The 21,220-nt window shown below is 38.2% G+C and overlaps 1 protein-coding gene across 5 annotated transcripts in view; it reads right to left on the bottom strand.

Moving 5' to 3' along the window:
- LOC122815798 (CD276 antigen-like) overlaps positions 1–19,600 on the bottom strand; it is a 278,889-nt gene extending 259,289 nt beyond the window's left edge. For 2 of the 5 annotated variants that reach the window (XM_044088594.1, XM_044088595.1), the window contains exon 1: positions 19,500–19,600. The gene's annotated coding sequence lies outside the window, so the exon portion shown is untranslated. The remainder of the gene's footprint in view (positions 1–19,499) is intronic. The other 3 variants (XM_044088591.1, XM_044088592.1, XM_044088593.1) reach the window with 2 other exon arrangements.
- Between the last annotated feature and the right edge of the window lie 1,620 nt (positions 19,601–21,220).

Below are 21,220 nucleotides of genomic sequence, written 5' to 3'. Positions count from 1 at the left end.
TTAATGTAAAGTAAGTCATATCAGCCCTCCCAAAAGGTAAGAACACCTCATCCATGGACCGAGATGACATACCACATTGCAAAATTATTAGTGCTAAATATGGTCTGTTGTAACCTGAAGTTAATCTGTTTAATCAAAGTCCCACCATTGTTTACACTCCTGAAGCCTGAAAACAGTTACTGTAATGCCAAGTACACAAGGATTTCCCAGCCACAGACACTGGTAACTATAGACCCATTAGTCTCACTAGCTTCATATATGAAACTATGAAATGTATTATCAAAGAGATCTTATTAATCTGGACATTGAAAATCTGCTAACTCTGGACCCTTGTCAATTCAGCTTTATTAAAGGAAGGTCCTGCATCTTTAAACTCATTAATTTCTCTGAAAAAAATTACCAAAGTAGTGGAAAGTGGTTACTCAGTACATACAGCATATCAAGGCCTGGCCAAGGCCTTTTACAGTATTCAGCATGCTGGCAGTATTGACAGACTTGCGAAACTAAATATAAATGCTTATATTATGCAGTAATTTGCTAACTGGTTATCTGTATAACCTGTTTTGTTAGAGTCACAGGTGCTACTTCTGAAACCATTAGTGTTGCTAGTGGTGTACCAAAAGGCTCTGTGATGGGCTCATTCTATTTGGCATCTGTTTCTTAGACATTCAGCCAACAGTCTTGACCTGTGGTTATCTAAGTTTACAGAGGACTATAAACTGGATGTTGTTATTCTATTTTCCACTGACTCACAAGTTGTGCTATATGGATTAGACAGTGTTAATAATTGGTGAAGGACAATGGTCTCAAATTAAATGTCAGTTTTGCTAATCAAAACATTTTCATTTCCATATGGGAGAAACACCTCCCTAATCACATATTCTCATAAGGGTTCTTGGCACTCTTTCTAATAATTTCCAGTCTTTTGACTATCATATCTCTGCAGTAGTTTGCAAAGCCATTTATATGTCTCATCTAATTTCCAAAGGAATCTTATATGGATCCAGAGAAGTCTTAATTCCCCTTATACTTGTATGCCGTCAGACCCGTTATTGAATATAATGTCCCTTTTGGCAATCATTTGCCTAAACATATGATTCAACTTGAGAGAATTCAGAGATTTCAAATTAAAAATATCAGTGTCCTCAAAAATTATTTATTAGGACAGACTGGCAGCACTTTCTCTCTCTCCCTCTATGTACTCAGTTTCTTATTGATTTCTCCTTAGCTTCATAGCTTCATAAGTAAGTACTAGGCAATCAATCTACAGACCATTACAAGCCTAGACAAAATCTGTATTCAAAAGTTCCCTCCAGCCATAAGAAGGACATAACAAGATGGACCTGTGGAAGAATTTGAGACTGCCCATCCAGTTACCTAGGTTTACCTTGAAGGTAGAAAAGGTGCTACTCTGCTTGTCATGTAGAAGTTTTTTCTAGATCTGGGAATACATTGGGATATGAATCATTCATGTTAATGTATCTTATTTACCTGCTGATAAAGATTTGTTTCCTTTAACTGAGCAATTGAAGTACCACTAGTTCTGTGAAGGAATAGGAGACTAAATACGGTTGGATCTTTCATGGTTCGAAAGGATAAACACAGATCTCCATGGAGGAGTCTATAAAAGACTGAGTACAGAGAAATGTCTGCCAGTCTTTCCTGATAACTGAGATTTTTGTGGCTACTGGTCTTTTTTTGCTGTGAATCTCTGCAGTCTCTCTAGTTATGTGATACGTTTTGACAAATACATGCCAAAGGGTGCATTATATTCAATAATTGGACTCATAAGATATGAGTAAAGGGGAATTAAGATTTCTTGGATCTAGTGTAAATGCCTTTGGAAATTAACATTAGACATATAAAAGGCTTTCTGAACTAACGTGGAGACATGCTGGTCAAATGATAAGGCATTATCAACAAGTGCCTCAATTCCTTACAGCAGTCTTTGATTTGAGGTGTGCATCACCTATATGGTAAGCACAACTGTTTTTTTTTTTAACAAAATGAATGATGCTACATTTTTTACATTTAATATGAGTCAGTTGTTCTTACACCAAGTCTTAACATGGTATAACCCATTTTGGAGCAATTGTGAGTCAATTGAAGAATGAATAACAGCACCCAGTTTATAGTCATTTGCAAAAGTAGTCAACCATAGGCCAGGAGTGCTGTCCTGAATGCCTTAGAAACAAATGTCATAAATGAGAGGGCTCAAAACCGAGCCATGTGATATTCCTATGGTAGATTTTTGTTTTCAGAAGTGGCACATGTGACTCTAGTCACATGGGTCCTGTCAGACAGCCATTTAGCTTAGTTATCCAGCACAGAATGTAAGGACTTATATTCAGATTTACATGTCTATCAATAATGCTTGCATGGGAAATAGTGTCAAAGGCCTTAGCTAGGTCTGGATATGCTGTATGCACTGAATAACCACTATGCACTGCTTCAATTATTATTTTCAAAGAAATTAATAAGGTTAAAGAGGCAGGACCTTCCTTAGACAAAGGTAATTGATGAAGGTCCAGGGTTAAGCAATTTTCAATGTCCAGATTAATGAGGCTTGAAATAATACACACCATAGCTTCACATAAGTGGCTAGTGAGACTATATGGTCTATAGTTACCAGGGTCTGTGATTGGGCCAGTCTTGTATTATGGCATGTCGTTTGGATCAGAGTGTGCAGTCTTACTGTGGACTAGCTCAGACATTGTTGGGTGTTAGTTCTTAACTTCCCGACATAGTTAAAGGAAAATTTGTAGTTATTTTTGGTTTCAGTGGCTATTTTAAGTTCATATTTAGCTGTGAGCATCCTAATGGTTCCTTTCAGCTCTTTGCTAGTTGTTTAAGTGTGGTCGTAAGGTAAGTAGAATGAATGAGATCTTATTTAAGCACGAAGCATTTCATTCTGTTGTTATATACTTTATGAATTCATATGGGTATTCCATCACAGGGATTTGTTTTTACATTTCTTTTTATCTGTGATTTGTTTTTATCTTTTAGAGTCATGAAATATCCTACCCTATTTGTCCTTCTATTCCTTAGCAGAACAAATAATTCCTGAAATCTACAGTTAATGGGGCAAAACCTTCTGTAACAGATAAATGAGATGTTGACAAGTATAATTAATGCACTAATATGTCCCCCATCTTTGGAACTGACTTTTACTGCATGTCAAGCAGAGTACCACCCTTGCCATCTTCCAGGTTTTTGGATGGTCAGCCTTAAGCTCTTCCCAGTCCTTCATGTACTGCATCCCCCCTTAAGGCTGGCGGGAACTTTTAAATATAGATTATGGGTGTAAACACTGGTTTTAGGTTATTTGGTCACATTGACTAAAAGTCATGGGACACTCAGTCTGACAAAGGAGAATGGTAGTGATGATGATGATGATGGCTAGACTTGTAATAGCATGCAGCTGATTGCTTAGTAGTTACAAATGAAGCATCACTGGACCACATGCCAAAAGGGCTTTGAAAGATATGCTGAAGTCCCATGTGGCAACTGTTTCATCTACTTTGAACATCACCTCAAGACTAGTGTGAATCAACGTTGAAAGCTGAGCTTGAGCTGCAGTTTCTGGTATTGTCATGTGCCCACACAATCTGCCTCTGGCTTCCAGACTTTGTTGAAGATACTAAAGTGACTTTCTTTAATTCACTCTTTCAAGCCTCCACTCATTTTTTGACTTGATGTTAAATTTCCCCAGGAGAATACGGAGAAGGAGGGTAAAACCCTCATGGCCACTAGTGTCAGATTTTAAACCAGGCAAAGAAATACTTCTTCTCATGTCCCTATACCGGCCTCAATAAACCAGGGTTTCACTGTGTCTACTGTAGAAAACTGTATGATTGCATACTAGTTGCCAGTGATGTGACACAAAGGCCTGGACAACCTGGATTTGATTAGCAGCTTGGGTGTCTAATGCATGGGCAGGGGGAATGGGTAGGGTGAATCCTGGGGCAGGCAGGTGACATGTGCATAGACACACAAAGTATTAGAGCTGTCTGTCAGAAGCCAGGGAACAAGTTAGAACATGATTCCAACTGAGGAACAGGGCAGCATGCCAATGGCAGCTCTATGTGGAAGTGTGGAAAAGTTTGGTGTGGTCTATCCATTGCATGTCACATGTTATCAGGGCACATGCCAGGAAGGAGTAAAGTGGGTAGCTGACAAGAAGAACCCTCCAAGCAGAAGTGAGACAAGCATGACCACATGATTCCCCTGGAGTCCACATTGGATCCAACCTGAATAAATATACATTCATCGGTGAAAAATAAGAGAGGCAGGCAGACCTGACAGTGGACATGAGGCACTGAGGTGGAAAACCATTGACAAGAAAAAAGGGTACTTTTCCGTTATCGGGGCAACACTTTCAATGCGAGCGTTCATCTGAAATCCAGAACCTTGACATGTCTATCGACCACATGTGTGTAAAAAGCATTTGTCCTAAAAAATTTTCTAAGCAAAAAATGAAGTTATCTGGGTAAACTGTCCACATGCCTGGTTAACGGATGTGTCTTGCTAATGGATTTCAGCTGAGCGATGGCATTGAAAGTGCAGCGAAAAATGCTAAGAAAAGTAAATAAATGCAGCAAATGTGGAAACCGTGGGCTTTCTTCATATTTATTTTTGTAGCATATCCAATCGTTATAATTGCTCTACCAGAAAGGAAAAATGAATGATCTCCCTGTACAGTGTCTTCTTAGTGTTAATGTCCTGTGTGTGGTACCCAAGTCATGAGGCGATTGACTATCACAGGCAACACCTCCGTGCAAAGCTCTTGTCAGCTCCTCCCCCCACATTCATCTCGCCGGGCTGTCCTGAAAATAATATTAAGTATGACACAGAAAAGAAGGAAAATAAGGGACACTTAGCCCCCCCAAAAAGAAAATTTTTCACTGTAAAGTTGAGCCATTCACACTTTGAGAGAATGCTTTAAATTGTTCCCTTTTACGTGACATTGTGTTTTTATCGGTAATTTGCTCCTGCGGTTGCTGAGCCCTGAATGCTGTGTATTGTCATGTCTGTAAGGAGTTACTACAAACATCATGTAAATTGGATAAAAGTTAAAGAGGAAAGATGTGACTTCTACATTTTTGAGACATGTTAGCATAAACATCTAAAAGATGAACAGCTGAAAGACATGTAAATAGAGTAGTATCGGAGCTCAGTAACCGCTTTGAAGGTGTTGCCCCAATAACGGAAAAGTACCGAAAAAAGATTACATTTCAGTAACATTCTATTAATTCACCCTTTGGGCAAGCATTATCCCAACATTCATTCCCTCAACATCATGGTTTGCCTTCACTGGTCGAGTGATGGTCAACATCATGGTTTGCCTTCACTGGTCGAGTGATGGTCAATAACCTTTCTTTCTTTCTTTCTTTCTTTCTTTCTTTCTTTCTTTCTTTCTTTCTTTCTTTCTTCTTTATTGCTTTCTTTCTATGCATGAAAAATTCAAATAATCTCTAAGGATATATCAGTCTAATTGGCTCCATATAGTCCACTAGTAAAGGAATCGAAGCATTTCCCTCTCCTATTCTCTCTGTTTTGGACTACCGTTCCAAAATCTTTGAGTTAAGACTGGGATTTTCTTCTGTCAAATTCCATCTAGCAGCAATATCCAGTTTTCACAAAGGGTCTAATGCTTTCTCTTTGGCAACAGTAAAGGCATGCAAATCCTTTCTAAAGGGTACAGCCATTCTCAGACTTTTTCCTGAAGGATTCCAAGCTTCCATGGGATTTATATTCCATGTTGCAGAAGCTCACTTTGCCTTCTCTTGAGCCTGCAGCTACAGATTATTTGAACTACTGGTCTTAGTGGCAGTCACGTGTCAGAGAATTTCTGAGATGCATGCTTCCTTAGTTGATACTCCAAACTTGGTATTCTAAAATGATGAAGGCTACTTTGTGAACCAATTCATAATTCATGTCTAAAGAGGGATCTATATTAGAACCGCGAAAGCCCATTTAAGCGAATACGTAAACGTTTACACATATTGCGCGAACCGTGAAAACACCGAATGCCCTAAACCGCGAAATTCAAAATCTCGAACTGGCATAGTTGGCCAACCCCACTGCTCGCTACATACTACCCACCCAAACAAAATAAATAAACCACATACATACACTAACCAAAGCCCTACTTCTAACCCTACACTAAACCTTATATACATTACTATCTATGCACTTACCTTAACCCGGACCCTAACCCTAATGTCTGTAACTATTGCACATTTACCTTACAGAGCTATACCACAGAAGGGCCAACTATGCCGATTCGAGATTTTGAATTTCATGGTTTAGGGAATTCGGTGTACTCGTGGTTCACACAATATGTGTCGATGTTTACGTATTCGCTTAAACAGACTTTTGCGGTTCTAAAATAGACCCCTAAAGTGGACAAGGAGACAATACCAAAGACAGTTCACTCATTTGTTTGTCTTCTACTCAGGGTATTCTAATCAGGAAGACTTCATGTTCCAGTGAAAAGACATGCTCTGGCAAGTCAGATATTTTGTTGAGAGAAAAAAGGCAAAAGAAAATAACTCAGCTCGCCATATCTATCGGTTGTCTGACTACATACAATTTTGACACAAATAACTGCGATGAATTTCCTTCTTTACTGTTTCTGAAAGACATGTGTGAATGGGCATGCCTTCATTGAAGGTTGGGCGTCGAGCTGGCAACTCGGCACTGTAAAAATCTACTGCCAATCATTAGTGGACCGGAGTTCTGCTGTGACAACCCCTAACCAGAAAAAGCCGAAAGACAAACAGCAACAACTGTTTAAGTCTTATTCAACCAGAGCAGCTGTTTACTTTAGAAATGCCGCTCTAGAAGATATTTTGTTCTTGGTGTTACTTCAACACATTTGCTAAACACTACAAGTTGAATGGGTCACTATTAATGTGGGTATGTTCTCAAGGAAGTATCTTCTCATGGGGGGAACAAACTGTCCCTTTTCAGGGACAACCCAGGAGTACTGTCCAGTTAACTGACTTGCTCAGAGCCACAAAGTAAGCAAAAGAAAGTGGAAAAAATCAAACTCTGTATCCTGGGCACAGGAAGCATATCATTACCAGCTCAGTGTTTTAGTTTTCTGAGCTAAATAACAGACTATTTGGTTTAGGTCTGTGCCCTGCTGTTTTGGATGGTGTACTGCCTCATATCAGCTATGAAAATTAAGTCTTTAATATAAATACAAATCTGTTAGAGTAGACCCTTTCTTCATAACATATCCACCCAACTTCTCCCTCTTTGGTATTGCTGGTCCTGAGTTTCTTCTCTTTCTTCTCATTGTGATTCTTAGGAACATTTTAGTGGACTATACTGAATATCTGGTAAAACTGGTACTGTAGTGACTTACGGGGTGGGGAGAGCTCTAAGCAGCTAGGGAAAATGTTATCTGCTGAGAGGCCAAAGGCCTGCAACATTAGCTCTGCATTTATGGAGGATGGAGCTACTCTTACAAATCTGCCATTGTGCTAAGTACATAACTTTTGTTTATCATGCTAATGACCTACTGACCTTCAAGAAGCTTGTTTGCCATTTTCTATGTATCAATTTCTTAGCACTGATACATATTCTCTGTAGTCATAAGTAAAAAAGGGTGTTGAGTATCAGTTACTACTATGACATATGTAAGTAGCACTTACATATTAACAAACAAAAGTGCTTCTCAAATGGCATTACTGTAGTGAACGGATCAGCAGAAGAAAACCATTACATTATTCCCCAGGAATTTACAAAAGAATGTCCACATCAGAAAATATTTACATGGCCAGACAAATCCCTATTTTTATATAGCAGAGAAAAAATATAGTTCTAAATAAGGCAAATGAGATGTTACATGTGTCCATCTTGTTTACCCACTTTATCCAGCTCAGGGTAATAAAGGGCTGGAGCCTTTTCCAGCAAACAGCATGCAAAATCAAGAATCCATCTCTACTGGTGCAAATCTGTCATGGAACACATACACTCCATGCCCATCTAGGGATAATTTAGCATCATCATTCTACCTGAATACTAGAGACCCTGACAAAAACCCCAAACACATGAAGATGGTAAGTGGAGCCTACAGCTCTCGCAAGAACAAAGTGAACTTCGGCTGTAATTTTCAAAAAATAATGCCACTTTTGAAGAAAATAACTAGTTCATAAGTTGTCGTACCAGATTAAAACCTACTTACCTACAAGAAGCTTGACTGCTATAGCCTTATTTTGTATTTCTCATTATCGTCTTAAGATTATGGTTTTAGGAACTTAATGACTGCCTTTTGAATGTAAGGGATATATTATTCCATTATCTTGTGTTGTGTATCTATCACATTTTTTCTATTACTTATATTTCTTTATAGTATTAGGCTCCCCTCATCTGGTATTGGCTAGATCCAGAAATGATATTGCCATATGAACTAGATAGAAGTCACCTTTCAGTAACTTCTAATAAACAAAATATCGAGAATAGTTCCTGGGGCCCTTCTAAATACCTTACATTTTTCCACACCTTTATTTTTTCATTATAATTTTTCATGTTCTTTCAGGTAGTTTGTTCAGATGCTAGAAAATGCAGTAATTTATTCAATAATGTTTCAGATTAATGAAGACTAAAGCAATACAGTGATTTCCCCGTAGTGACTAGTCATGCCCTTTAGAATTAGATGGGCTGTATATTATGCTTTCTGAGTCATTAAATACATCCTGATCTAAGTTTAAATTGTCATTTATCATTGTTCCCTGATCTTTAATGATGCTATCATTTTTAATGATCTGATGACTTATTTTCTCAACATACTTTATGGACTTTTTTGAAGTCACAGGATGCTAAATTAACAAAACAACCAGTAAAAAGGTTACACAGGGCAACCTCACAGAGAAAAACATCATAAAGGCCCTGGCAAACCAAAGACTCTATCATGTAATATCTTAAAGGCCCTCTGAAGGAGGCTCATGAGAATAATGCAAATAACCCCTTGCTTCACATGCTTCAGCTATGCAGTTTCTGAATGCCTGTGACTTTTTACTTTTACAAGTCTTTATTAAGGCATTCAGACCAATAAAGACAAATCTCATTATCTGTAAACTTGACATGGTTTGCCCTTAAATGAAAAAATCAGGGGCATTCAGCAATGTACCTGAAACATTTGTATACTTCTAAGGGTTTTTTTTTGCATATTTCCCATGAGCCTCCTTCAAAGGAGATTTAAGGTGTTATAGGGTGAAGCCTGTGACTTGCCCAGATCTTTTTGAGGAAGCTGGATTTACTGACATTAAAGGTGATGTCATAGTTGCACCTGGTGCAGATTTTTGTAGACCATCTTAGAGAAGTTTGTCATCCTTTACTCAAGTAGTTATGTTTCTCAGTTTGTACTTATTAGCATATTTGGCTACTCAGAGCCCATTTCCACTTTACATGTAAGAAAGTTAGTCTAAATAGAAGTGAGTCCAGCACAGGGCCCTGTATGGATAGACAAGTAACATCCTACCACCTTGACTATCTGTGTTCTGTAGCTTAACCATTGCTCTACATACTTAATTTCAAATGGATTTGTATTTAATATTTTTAATTTGTCAGCTATTAACTCACACAGAATAGTCACAAATAGTCCATATTTCCAGTAAAAACACCAACCAAAAAAGAAGAAAAACTGGAACTAGGCTGAATACAAAGGAACAAGTTTAGCATACACAGCTCTTTATTCCACACTTTCGTCCAAGACTTCATCAGAATACACATTATTGCATTCATCAAGTTTAAATACAAATCCCAACCAATAAAAATCCACAGTCAATTATAATCTTAAAAAAACAGTGTACTTATAAAAAAACTATACACATAAAATTATTTATACAAACTATTAATGCAAATACACCCTATAATTTTTAAAAAAACATTTATAGGTTCATAGTTAAGTACCAGGGTATCTGCCTGAAGACATTTATAAGCCTAGCCAGAATGTCTTGGCTTTCACCACCCCCTTAGATTAGTTCCCTGTGCCTCTGTCCAGCAGAGCCACTGAAGTGATCCTTGGGGTAAACTTTCTGTTTCCCATCCACTCATCAAGGTTTCTCTTGAAGAGTGTTAGCGAGGAGCTCTGCTTAATGTAGATTAGAATTTTGTTCCAAAGCATGGGAAGTCTCTGGGATAGGAATCTATCCCTCCAGCACATCCTATTTATTGTTGTGGTGAGGTTTAGATCCCTAGAGCATGTGGCTCGAGAGGATATGGTTTTCTTTAGGTAGATCATGTCCATCAATTCTGGGTTGGACATGGCCTTGTATGTCAGGCAGAGATCACCTCTGAGTAGGTGGTACGCAACCGAGTACAGCTGGAGTTTCTTCAGTCGAGCTGCATAGGGCATCTGTTTGAGGTCAGTGATCCTCTTGGTGAGGTACTTTTGTGGTCTTTCCAGCTGTTGCAGGTGTCTTGTAAGGTATATCCCAAATGGGGCATTGTACTCTATGATGTGTCTGATGAGTGATGAGTAGAGGGGCACAATGACCTCTTTTGATCTGGATGTGAACCCTTTTGTGATTAGGTGGGCCACATAGAAGGATTTTCTAACCACTTTGGCAATCTGGTTATCAAAGGAGAGATTACTATCAGCTCGGGTCCCCAGATCTCTTATTACGTGTTCCGTATTTAGGGGATTACCACCTATGTGGTAGTTTGTGGGTACTTTATTTTTTCCAAAGGGGATGACTATGCACTTTTTGGCATTTAGCTTGAGGCCATGATTTTGGCACCAGGTATCCGTCTCAGTGAGACCCTTTTGGAGGATGTCTGTGTCAGCCGGAGAGTCAGTTATAGCCCCTAGTTTGCAGTCATCTGTGAACTTGGTCAGCCATAGTCCTCCTGTGTTTGCTTGTACCTCTGAGAAGTATATGCCTAACAGGAGGGGTCCTAGGACTGAACCCTGGGGAATGCCACTTGTAAGCAGTTTAGAGTCAGACCTAGCTCCCGCAACTCTCACCATGTGGGTTATGCCCATGAGCCAGTTGGCAATCTATATTGTGACATAGGGATTTATGTTCAGGCTGGTGAGCTTGTCTATAATACCAGAATGGGGAATGGTGGCAAAGGCCTTTGCAAGGTCTAGGTAGGCTGTGTGTACCACCTTTCCCTTGTCTATAGCCTTGGTAACTGTCTCAAAGAAGTCCACCAGGTTTAGGAGGCATGATCTGCCCTTAACAAAGCTGAACTGGGTAGGGTCCAAAGTTTGGAGGTTCCCAATGTCTCTGTTAATGAGCTCCATGATGATGCGGTCCATATCCTTGCAGACCAAGCTAGTCAGGCTTATAGGGAGATAATTCCTGGGGTCTGTTTTGGCTTCACCTTTGTGGAGTGGAATAACCATTGCTGTGCACCTCTCTATGGGTACATAGCCTGTGGATAGGCTGAGTTTGAACAGTGTGTTTAGGTGAGGTATTAGCCCCTCTTTGAGCTCGTGTAGGACACAGCCTGGGACACCGTCCGGTCCCATTGATGCTGTGTTTTTGGCTTTGGAGAGGGCTGTTTTAACCTGAGTGTCTGTGATTTCAGGGGTTCTGCATTTTTCTGGTAGGGTTATGGGCCCTTTTGGGGGTAAGAGAGAGGGTGAAACTTGCACTGAACCTGTCTGCCAGGATGTTGGTGATATCAGTCGGTTCAGTGTATTTTGTGCCATTCTGCACTAACTCTGAGCAGATCTGAGCATTGCCACTTAGATTCTTGACATAGCTAAAGAATGCCTTGTGGTTATCTTTGGAGTCCTTGGCAATTTTTCTTTTGAAGCTTGCCTTGGATGATTTTATGTGGGATTGTAGTTTCTTGCTGATACTGATCAGGGATGTCCTTCCTCCCTTCTTGGGCTTTTACTCTTTTCTGTACTATTTTCCTCCTTCTATTGTATAGCTTGTTTATGGCAGGGGTTCACCAGATTGGTTTCCTTTTCTTGGAGGAGTTAGTCTTGGTTTACTTGGGATAGCACGATCCATGCATTCGTGTAGCTGCCCTTAGAATGCATTAGTAAAGGATTTTGCAGCTTGAACAGCATTATCCTTTAGCATGGGGGCTTTGAACCTTTCCACCTCGGTCTTAAGTAACGTGAAGTTTGCTTTTGAAAAGTTTTTCATGGCAGTTTCCTTGTCCGGGGGTGGGGACAGAATGTGGATATCCAGAGTAATTTGTTTATGGTCAAATCTAACCAGCAAGGGGCTGACCTCCGGTGTGGAACAAAGGTTGCCCATTTTGGTGATGAGCAGGTCCAGTACGTTGTCACCTCTGGTTGACCACCTGATCCAGGGTGTTTAAGTTTATAAATTCTAGGAAATGTTGGGCAAGGGAGTTAGTACTTGAGTAGTTCTCCCAGTTGATGTTTGGGTAATTGAAATCGCCCAATATTAGGGCGTTTGGTAGGACCTTGATTTTTCCCAGTGTTTCCAGAAATGCAGAATGGGGGTTCTGGGACATGGTGAATAATCTGTAGCAAGCTACAATTTGAATTGTAGATTTGCCCATTGTTAGTTGCACGTGGATGATCTCTGAAGCATCATGCTGTGCCACTAACCTGGAGGTGTGGGTATCCTTGATGAATATGGATACGCCCCCACCTTTTGTATTTCGGTCCGGATTCTGTGGCCGAAATGTATGGTATGACTTGTAGCCTGGTAGTGCTGGGGTGCTCTCTGGAGCCTTAAACCAAGTTTTTGTTACTGCCCATATATCGATTTTCTCCATACTGAGGAGTGCCTAGAGTGCGTGCATTTTGAGGTTTAGACTTCTGGCATTGAGTAGCATTACCCTCAGTTTTTTGTTACTTGTGCTATTTATGGTGGTGGGTTTGTCTTTTGAGCCTTGCCTAAAAAAGGCATTATGGGGGTGGCAAGAGCCTTGGCCAGTATTCGAAAGCCTAAGGGTGACAGGTGCAAGCCTTCTCTAGTGAAGTAGTGTAGCTTGTCGAGCATGTCATCCCAGGTGGACAGACACTGGATCCCCTTTAAATGACATCAGAAACTTAGCCAATTGTTGAAACTGATATATATTTTTTTCTTTCTACCTTGGTATCATTCTTGGTGAGGGCAGGGTGCTACTCAGGGTCAGGGTCATACCAGCCTAGGCTACATGATCAGAGAGCTCCTCCATGTCTCTTTTCATGTTGTTTTAATTTAGTTTAATATAATATTGACAATGTCATTAAGTCCAGGTTCTTTATCTGAATTTAATTTAATTTGCCAATTTTATTTTTTAAGATTATAATTGACAGTAGATTTTTATTGTTTGGGATTTGTATTTAAACTTGTTGGTTGCAATAATGTGTAGTCTGTTGAATCTTGGACAAAAGTGTGGAATAAAGAGCTGTGTACGCTAAACTTGCTCCTTTGTATTCCCTAGCTCCAGTTTTTCTTCTCGTTTCTCACACAGAATAGTATCAAAGTTAACAAGCATGTACTGTCAGTCCTATGTGAAGCAATGCCACATTGCCATTACGAAGAATGCCACTAGAATGCAAAGGCAAGATCCCCCCACATCAACCAGGCTCTCATCTACCAGAAGTAGGTCACCTGTCTCATTCTGGAGGAGGTCTATTGTGCCAGTCTTCATGATTTTACATGGAATGCAAGTTCTTTTACAGACATTGTATTTATATTCCACACACTTGTAAGAAAATACTCTCCAAGGAGCTCCATTTGTATTCCACAGAGCAGAATTCAAAAATATGGCTAGAGAGTTAAGGAGCCTCAGAAACCCAAAATATTTACAGTTAAACTTGAAACTATTACCATCTATTAACAACAGTGTTGTTTTTTTATGTCTGTATGTAGTCAAACAATATACTGTTTAGCTACCTAAATGACATCATCTTTCACTAACAATGTATTGAGTTTCCTGGTTTTTGTAGTTCATACTCTTAAGCAATATGATACACCATTACTTAAACCATTAAACAGCACAGCCAAAGAACTCCAGAAATATTAGCTTATTGTTACTGTTAGGTAAAAACATTTTTTACTTATATGTCTGTTGATACCTCCTGAATGAGAGATGAGTGGAGATGCAGAAATGCATTTTGCAGATGAATTTTGAATAATACAGGTCATTAGAGTAATTCACTGAGTCAAAAACTATGTGTCAATATATTTATGTGTTGCACAGGAAGACAATTCCATGGGTGTATAGAGACCTAGTACTGACCATTGTGTTCTGGGATCATTTAGCTGTTATCTACTAATATGCAGTCATCTAAATACTATCAATATATGTGTTTGGATAGTATTGTGTTGTAAATAGTGAAAAGCAATTTGTAACGGCAAGCTGACAGGGATTTGCATGTGTGCCCTGTGATCACTTAGCTTTTATATACTAATATATACTAGTCTAAATAGTATGAGTGTATGTGCTTGCATAGTTGTTTGTCTTTTCAGCTTTTCCTGGTTAGGGGTCGCCACAGCAGAACTCTGATCTGCTAATGATTGGCAGTAAATTTTTATGGTGCCGAGTTGCCAGTCTGATGTCCAACCTTCAGCGAAGGCACGCCCATTCACACATGTCTTTCGGAGGCCACTCAACCGTGGGGAGGACATACAGACTCCACACGGAAGGCACTCCGGTCGAGAATCGAACGGGAGAACCTCTTGCTGTGAGGCAACAACGCTACTGCTGTACCACCCCGAGTTTGCATAGTATTATATCGTAAATAGTGTAAAGCAATTTGTAACAGCAAGCTGACAGGGATTTGGTTTACCATGAAAATGCTGAAACACAAAATCTTGGCAATCAAAATCTTGAGACCAAAATATCAAACGGTCAAAATGCTGAATACCATAAAATTGAACTCCCAATCTTGGTCTCTTTAATTTTAAAACCTACTGACATAAAGAAGCTTGACTGCTATAGCCTCATTTTGGTATTTTGTATTTCTCATTAATGTCTTAAGATTATGGTTTTAGGAACTTAATGACTACCTTTTGAATGTAAGATATATATTATTCCATTATCTTGTGTAGTGTATCTATCACTTTTTTTTTCTATTACGTATATTTCTTTTTAGTATTAGGCTCCCTCATCTGATATTGGCTAGATCCAGAAATGATATTGCCATATGAACTAAATAGAAGTCACTTTTCAGTAACTTCTAATAAACAAAATATAGAGAATAGTTCCTGGGGCCCTTCTAAATACCTTGCATTTTTCCATACCTTTATTTTTCCATTATACTTTTTCAAGTTCTTTTGAGTAGTTTGTTCAGTGGCTACAAAATGCAGTAATTTATTCAATAATGGTGCTGATCATTGTAAAGCAATACAGTGATTTCCCTGGAGTGACTAGTCATGCCCTTTAGAATTAGATGGGTTGTAAAATATGCTTTCTGACTCATTAAATACATCTTGATCAAAGTTTAAATTGTCATCTACCATTGTTCCCTGATCTTTAATAATGCTATCCTTTTTAATGATCTGATGACTTATTTTGTCAACATAATTTATGGGCTTTTTTGAAGTCACAGGATGCTAAATTAACAAAACAACCAGTAAAATTGTTACACAGAACAACCTCATAGAGAAAAACATAAAGGCCCTGGCAAACCAAAGATTTTATTATGTAATATCTTAAAAGCCCTCTGAAGGAGGCTCATGAGAATAATGCAAATAACCCCTTAAGAACATAGAAATGCTTCAGCTGTACAGTTTCTGAATGTCTGTGACTTTTTACTTTTACAAGTCTTTATTAAGGCAATCAGACCAATAAAGACAAATCCCATTATCTGTACATATGACATGGTTTGCCCTTAAATGAAAAAGTCATGGGGCATTCAGCAATGTATCTGAAACATGTGTATGCCTCTAAAGGTTTTTTTGCATATTTCCTATGAGACATTTTCAAAAGAGATTTAAAGTGTTATAGAGTGAAGCCTGTGGTTTGCCCAGATCTTTTTGAGGAAGCTGTATTTACTAACATTAAAGGTGATTTCATTATAGTTGCAGCTGGTGTCTTAGAGAAGTTAATTGTCATCCTTTACTCAAATAATTATGGTTCTCAGTTTGTACTTATTAGCATATTTGGTTACTATGGCTCTCTTAAGGTAACCAAATGCCTTGTCATCTAATTAGTGATGAGCATGAATGGATCATGATTGGATTAACGAAAGCCACGGTGGTGCAGTGGTAGCGTTGTTGCCTCACAGCAAGAGGTTCTCCAGTTCGATTCTCGGCTGGAGTGCCTTCGGTGTGGAGTCTGCACGTCCTCCTCATGGTCGAGTGGCATTTAAAAGACATGCATGAATGGGTGTGCCTTCGTTGAAGGTTGGGCATCGGGCTTGCACCTCAGCACCGTAAAAATCTATTGCCAATCATTAGCGGACCAGAGTTCTGCTGTGGCGACCCCTAACCAGGAAAAGCCGAAAGAAGAACAACAAGCATATTTGGTTTCTCAGAGCCTATTTCCACTTTACATCTAAGAAAGTTAGTCTAAATAGAAGTGAGCCCAGCACAGGGCCCTGTATGGATAGACAAGTAACATCCTACCACCTTGACTAGCTGTATTCTGTAGCTTAACCATTGCTCTGTGTACTTAATTTGATGTGGATTTGTATTTAATATTTTTAATTTGTCAGCTATTAACTCACACAGAATAGTCACAAATAGTCCATATTTCCAGGAAAAACACCAACCAAAAAAGAAGAAAAACTGGAACTAGGCTGATTACAAAGGAATAAGTTTAGCTTACACAACTCTTTATTCCACGCTTTCGTTCAAGACTTCATCAGAATACACATTATTATAACCAACAAGTTTAAATACAAATCCCATCCAATAAAAACCCACAGTCAGTTGTAATCTTAAAAAAAAGTGTACTTATAAAAAAATATATACACTTATAAAAAATTATTTATACAAACTATTTGTGCAAATACACTCTACGATTTTTTAAAAAACATTTAATATTGACAATGTCATTAAGTCCAGGTTCTTTATCTGAATTTAATTTAATTTGCCAATTTTATTTTTCAATATTATAATTGACTATGGAATTTTATTGGTTAGGATTTGTATTTAAACTTGTTGGTTGCAATAATGTGTATTCTGATGAAGTCTTGGATGAAAGCGTGGAATAAAGAGTTATGCACTTTAAACTTGTTCCTTTGTATTCAGCCTAGTTCCAGTTTTTCTTCTGTTTTCTCACACAGAATTGTGTCAAAGATAAGAAGCATGTACTGTCAGTCCTATGTGAAGCAATGCCACATTGCTATTGTGAAGAATGCCACTAGAATGCAAAGGCAAGATCCCCCCACATCAACCAGGCTCTCAGTAGGTCACCTGTTTCATTCTGGAGGAGGTCCAATGTGGCAGTCTTTATGATTTTATATGGAATGCAAGTTCTTTCACAGACATTGTATTTATATTCCACACACTTGTAAGAAAATGCTCTCCAAGGAGCTCCATTTGTATTCCACAGTGCAGAATGCAAAAATATAGCTGGGGAGCCAAGGAGCCTCCGAAACCCAAAATATTTAGTTAAACTTGAAACTCTTACCATCTATTAACAACAGTGTTTTTTTATGTCTGTCTATAGTCCTAAAGAATATACTGTTCAGCTACCTAAATGTCAACATCTTTCACTAACAATACATTGAGTTTCATGCTTTTTGCAGTTCATACTCTTAAACAATATGATACACAGTTACCTAAACCATTAAACAACACAGCCAAAGAACTCCAGAAATATTAGCTTATTTATCCTTGTTAGGTAGCAACATTTATTCCTTATTTGTTTGTTGATAAAACACTATTCCTTTTATATTTCATATAAAGAATGTCATTGCAGTAATGTGCTTACATTTCTATTCTGCTATGCTTTTGCTCTGTACAGTGAAGCAAAGATAGCATATGTTGTTTTGGCAGACTCCTGAAGGAGTGCCTCATCATGCATGCCTTTAAGAGAGGGAAGCTTATCGCTCAGTGTTCACATTGTGGGGCCCAAATAAGGCACAGTTAACTGTCTTTTTGACAAGCTGCATGCTGAGAGATATTCCTTTTATATTTCATATGCAGAACATCATTCCAGCAGTGTGCTTTTATTTCTGTTCTGTTATGAATTTGCTCTGCATGGAAGCAAAGATATCTTATATATGTTGTTTTTGTGGACTCCTGAAGTCTTGCCTTATCATGCATGCCTGTAAGGGAGTGAAGCTTATCAGGGAGGTGTTCACCACGCCTTTTTGACAAGCTTCATGCTGAGAGATAGTCTAAGGACAACAGAGATACACTGGGTGGGATTCAAAGCAGTCTTATAGTAATTCAAAGTATTTTGAGTAATTAAAGGTGCAGTGTAACAAAACTGTGTTTATGTATGATATACTCAGAAATATTAACACTGATAGGGCAATTTTAAACAAATGCAGTGTACGTTGGCTTTACTTATTCTTTCTCTCTCTCTCTCTCTATATATATATATATATATATATATATGGATTCCTATTACAAGAACAAAAGTTCACTACTTCGAACTTGTAATAGGAAGCCACACTTCTGCGAAAGTTCACTTTAACTAAAGTGAACTTTCGCGAAAATGCACTTTACCGAAAGCACTGCAGCACAGTGGAGGACATAAAAAACAAGCTATGTCCTCCACTATGGTGCGATAGTCATGGACCTTACATGTAAATTCCTACATACACATACGTAGAATTCCAAAAATGTCCACTCTGATGTACTTGGAAATTTTCATAGTAATAACATTGTTTGAAATAACAAACAGTTTTCCTGTGTGATAAACACGCGAATTGTAATATTGTCAATGTTTTTTTAATCCACTACACAAACTCTGTGCATGCCAGCTTTGCTTACATTTTAGTTGTGTGACACATGTACACATACAGGTATAAACACACATTCGCACATTCACCCACAACACACACACGTCTATATATGAAAGAGAAAGAAAACATGCTGTATCTGAATAACGTAATTGACTTTTCTACACAGTCTCATAAATGTACAACTACTTGTAGATTGTACTGGCATGTGGCGTACCATTATAAGAAGATGTGAACAACAAACAACTTTTGATGCTGAGGGTGCAATAAATCTAAAGACCATGTCTCTCAACATCTTAGTGCAAAAATTCTGAACAATGAGAAAAATAATAGGTCCAAAATCAAGGAAAGATTTTAAATATTGCTCCTATAAACACAAAAAGTTGGAAAGTTTGTTAGAATAAAACATTTTACATTAGCACGTACTTTCAGATGAATATGAAGTCTGAAACTAAAATATCTGACTTCATTTGTAGAAAATATCCATCAGTATCTAGAGAATTTGCCTTCAACAATTATTACAACAGTATTGTCATCTTTATGAAGCAGACGCTAAAGAAAGCCTCACAAATAACATGTACATGTTCCTCAACAATAACAACACATCACAGGAGCACTGGAGTATACTACATATAGAACACAGAGCTAAAAATGTGTTACAGCACTTTCATATGATATAATAGATAAGTGGACATACCTTGGTATCCAGGAGCTACAGCATCTCCCTATGTAAATGTAATCCTGTATATGTGATCATCCCAGCATTCTACAAACTTTAGTGATATATCTGCCACATTTATCTCACCAAAACCATATGTCACTAATGTGTGTCATTAGCATACAGTTTCGTTTTCTGCAAAATATGTAACATGCCAGGAATTGATGAGTCACAGCACCTCTGTTCACAAACACTTACTGAGCCAAAAAGTATGTGCCAATTTATGCACGTCTTGCACAAAAAGTCTGTTCCTTTGTTGTAGAGAGATGAAGTCTTGGCACTGACCAGTGTGCCCTGGGATTATTTATGTTCAGAATGTACAAAATTATCGGGATATTTTAACTAATATTGATAAATATGTTGAGAAAAGTGTACAAACAAAAATCAAAAAGTTAGCTAGGGACACAGAAGAATATAAGAATAATCAGGCTTATGGATTTGTTAAACACAGCCATGGTCAATATGATGGGGGTAGTGAATGCATTAATGATGGTCATTGCAACAGTGATACTGTGTTGGACAATGCTGGGTCTACATATAATGTTTTTTTTTAGAAGAATACCCGCCATTAAGGAGATCCGCTCGATTACAGAACAGGAGGGATGGGATACAGAACAACTAGCATTATGTTCCGAACCAACAATATCAGGAGCAGCAATGGGAGAACAACTATCAAAACAAACAATGGTACAGCAACAGCAACAACAAAAAGAGATATTGAATAATATTGATATTGACTTTGATTGTGTTTCAGGAGAACCTTCAGTTTCCACTATCAATGATGAAGCATATTTTGATGGGGGGAATTTGGTGTCACAGTGTAAAATATTTACCAAATCTAATTTTAACATTTACAACTACAGTGCCCTTGACATTAAAGAAGTTCATCATGATGTTTTGTTAAAAGGTTTTCATTTGTGCCTAATTACAGGACTAATATTATTCATATGTTTACCAGTATTAAAATGTTTGCTAGGCAATTAAATTTAGCCCTTTATTTTAAGGATAATAATAATGACAAAGGTGTTGAATGAAATGTGGGGTTGCTGAAAAGAAGGAGTGTTTTCGTACTGTCAAGTAACAAGGATGTGTCCATCTTTGAGAAGTTATGTGTGATGGGTATTAAAAATGTGGTTACCACTGAATGTGGTAAAAATATTGTCAAAAATTTGTCCCAACAAGAAAGAGATGCTTTATTTGAACTAGCCAATAATAATGATTTGAGAATCATGAAACCCGATAAAGGAGGTGGTGTGGTTATTATGTCCCAGTTTAATTACACAGCCAAGATGCAGGCTATATTGGGGGACCACACCATCTACCTTAGGGTATCTATTAATGAATTACACATAGCTTATCGCAAAATAGATTTCTTTCTACTTGATGCCCTATATCAGGGGGCATTGACTGAGACGGAATTCAACTTTCTGAATGTGGAACACCCAGTCACACCTGTCATTTTTGGTATCCCTAAAATCCACAAGAGTATTAGAGACCCTCCTTTTAGAGCTGTATTATCTCCTCGGGGCTCTAAGGCTGAACCTTTAGCTGCTTTTGTGGATGAGGGGATACAGAAAGTTTTGTCTGGGGTTCCACATATTTTGAAGGATTCTTGGCATTGTCTTCAAAGATTGGACAGTGTTTCTAACACAAGTTTTGACTGGTCTTTTTTGACTATAGATGTCACCAATCTATTTACA

Source organism: Protopterus annectens, chromosome 11.part0 (genome assembly GCF_019279795.1).
Source record: "Protopterus annectens isolate FY-2018-M chromosome 11.part0, PAN1.0, whole genome shotgun sequence".
Classification (NCBI taxonomy): Eukaryota; Metazoa; Chordata; order Ceratodontiformes; family Protopteridae; genus Protopterus; species Protopterus annectens.
Note: the sequence above shows the minus strand (reverse complement) of the source record. Positions and strands in the feature narration are given on the sequence as shown.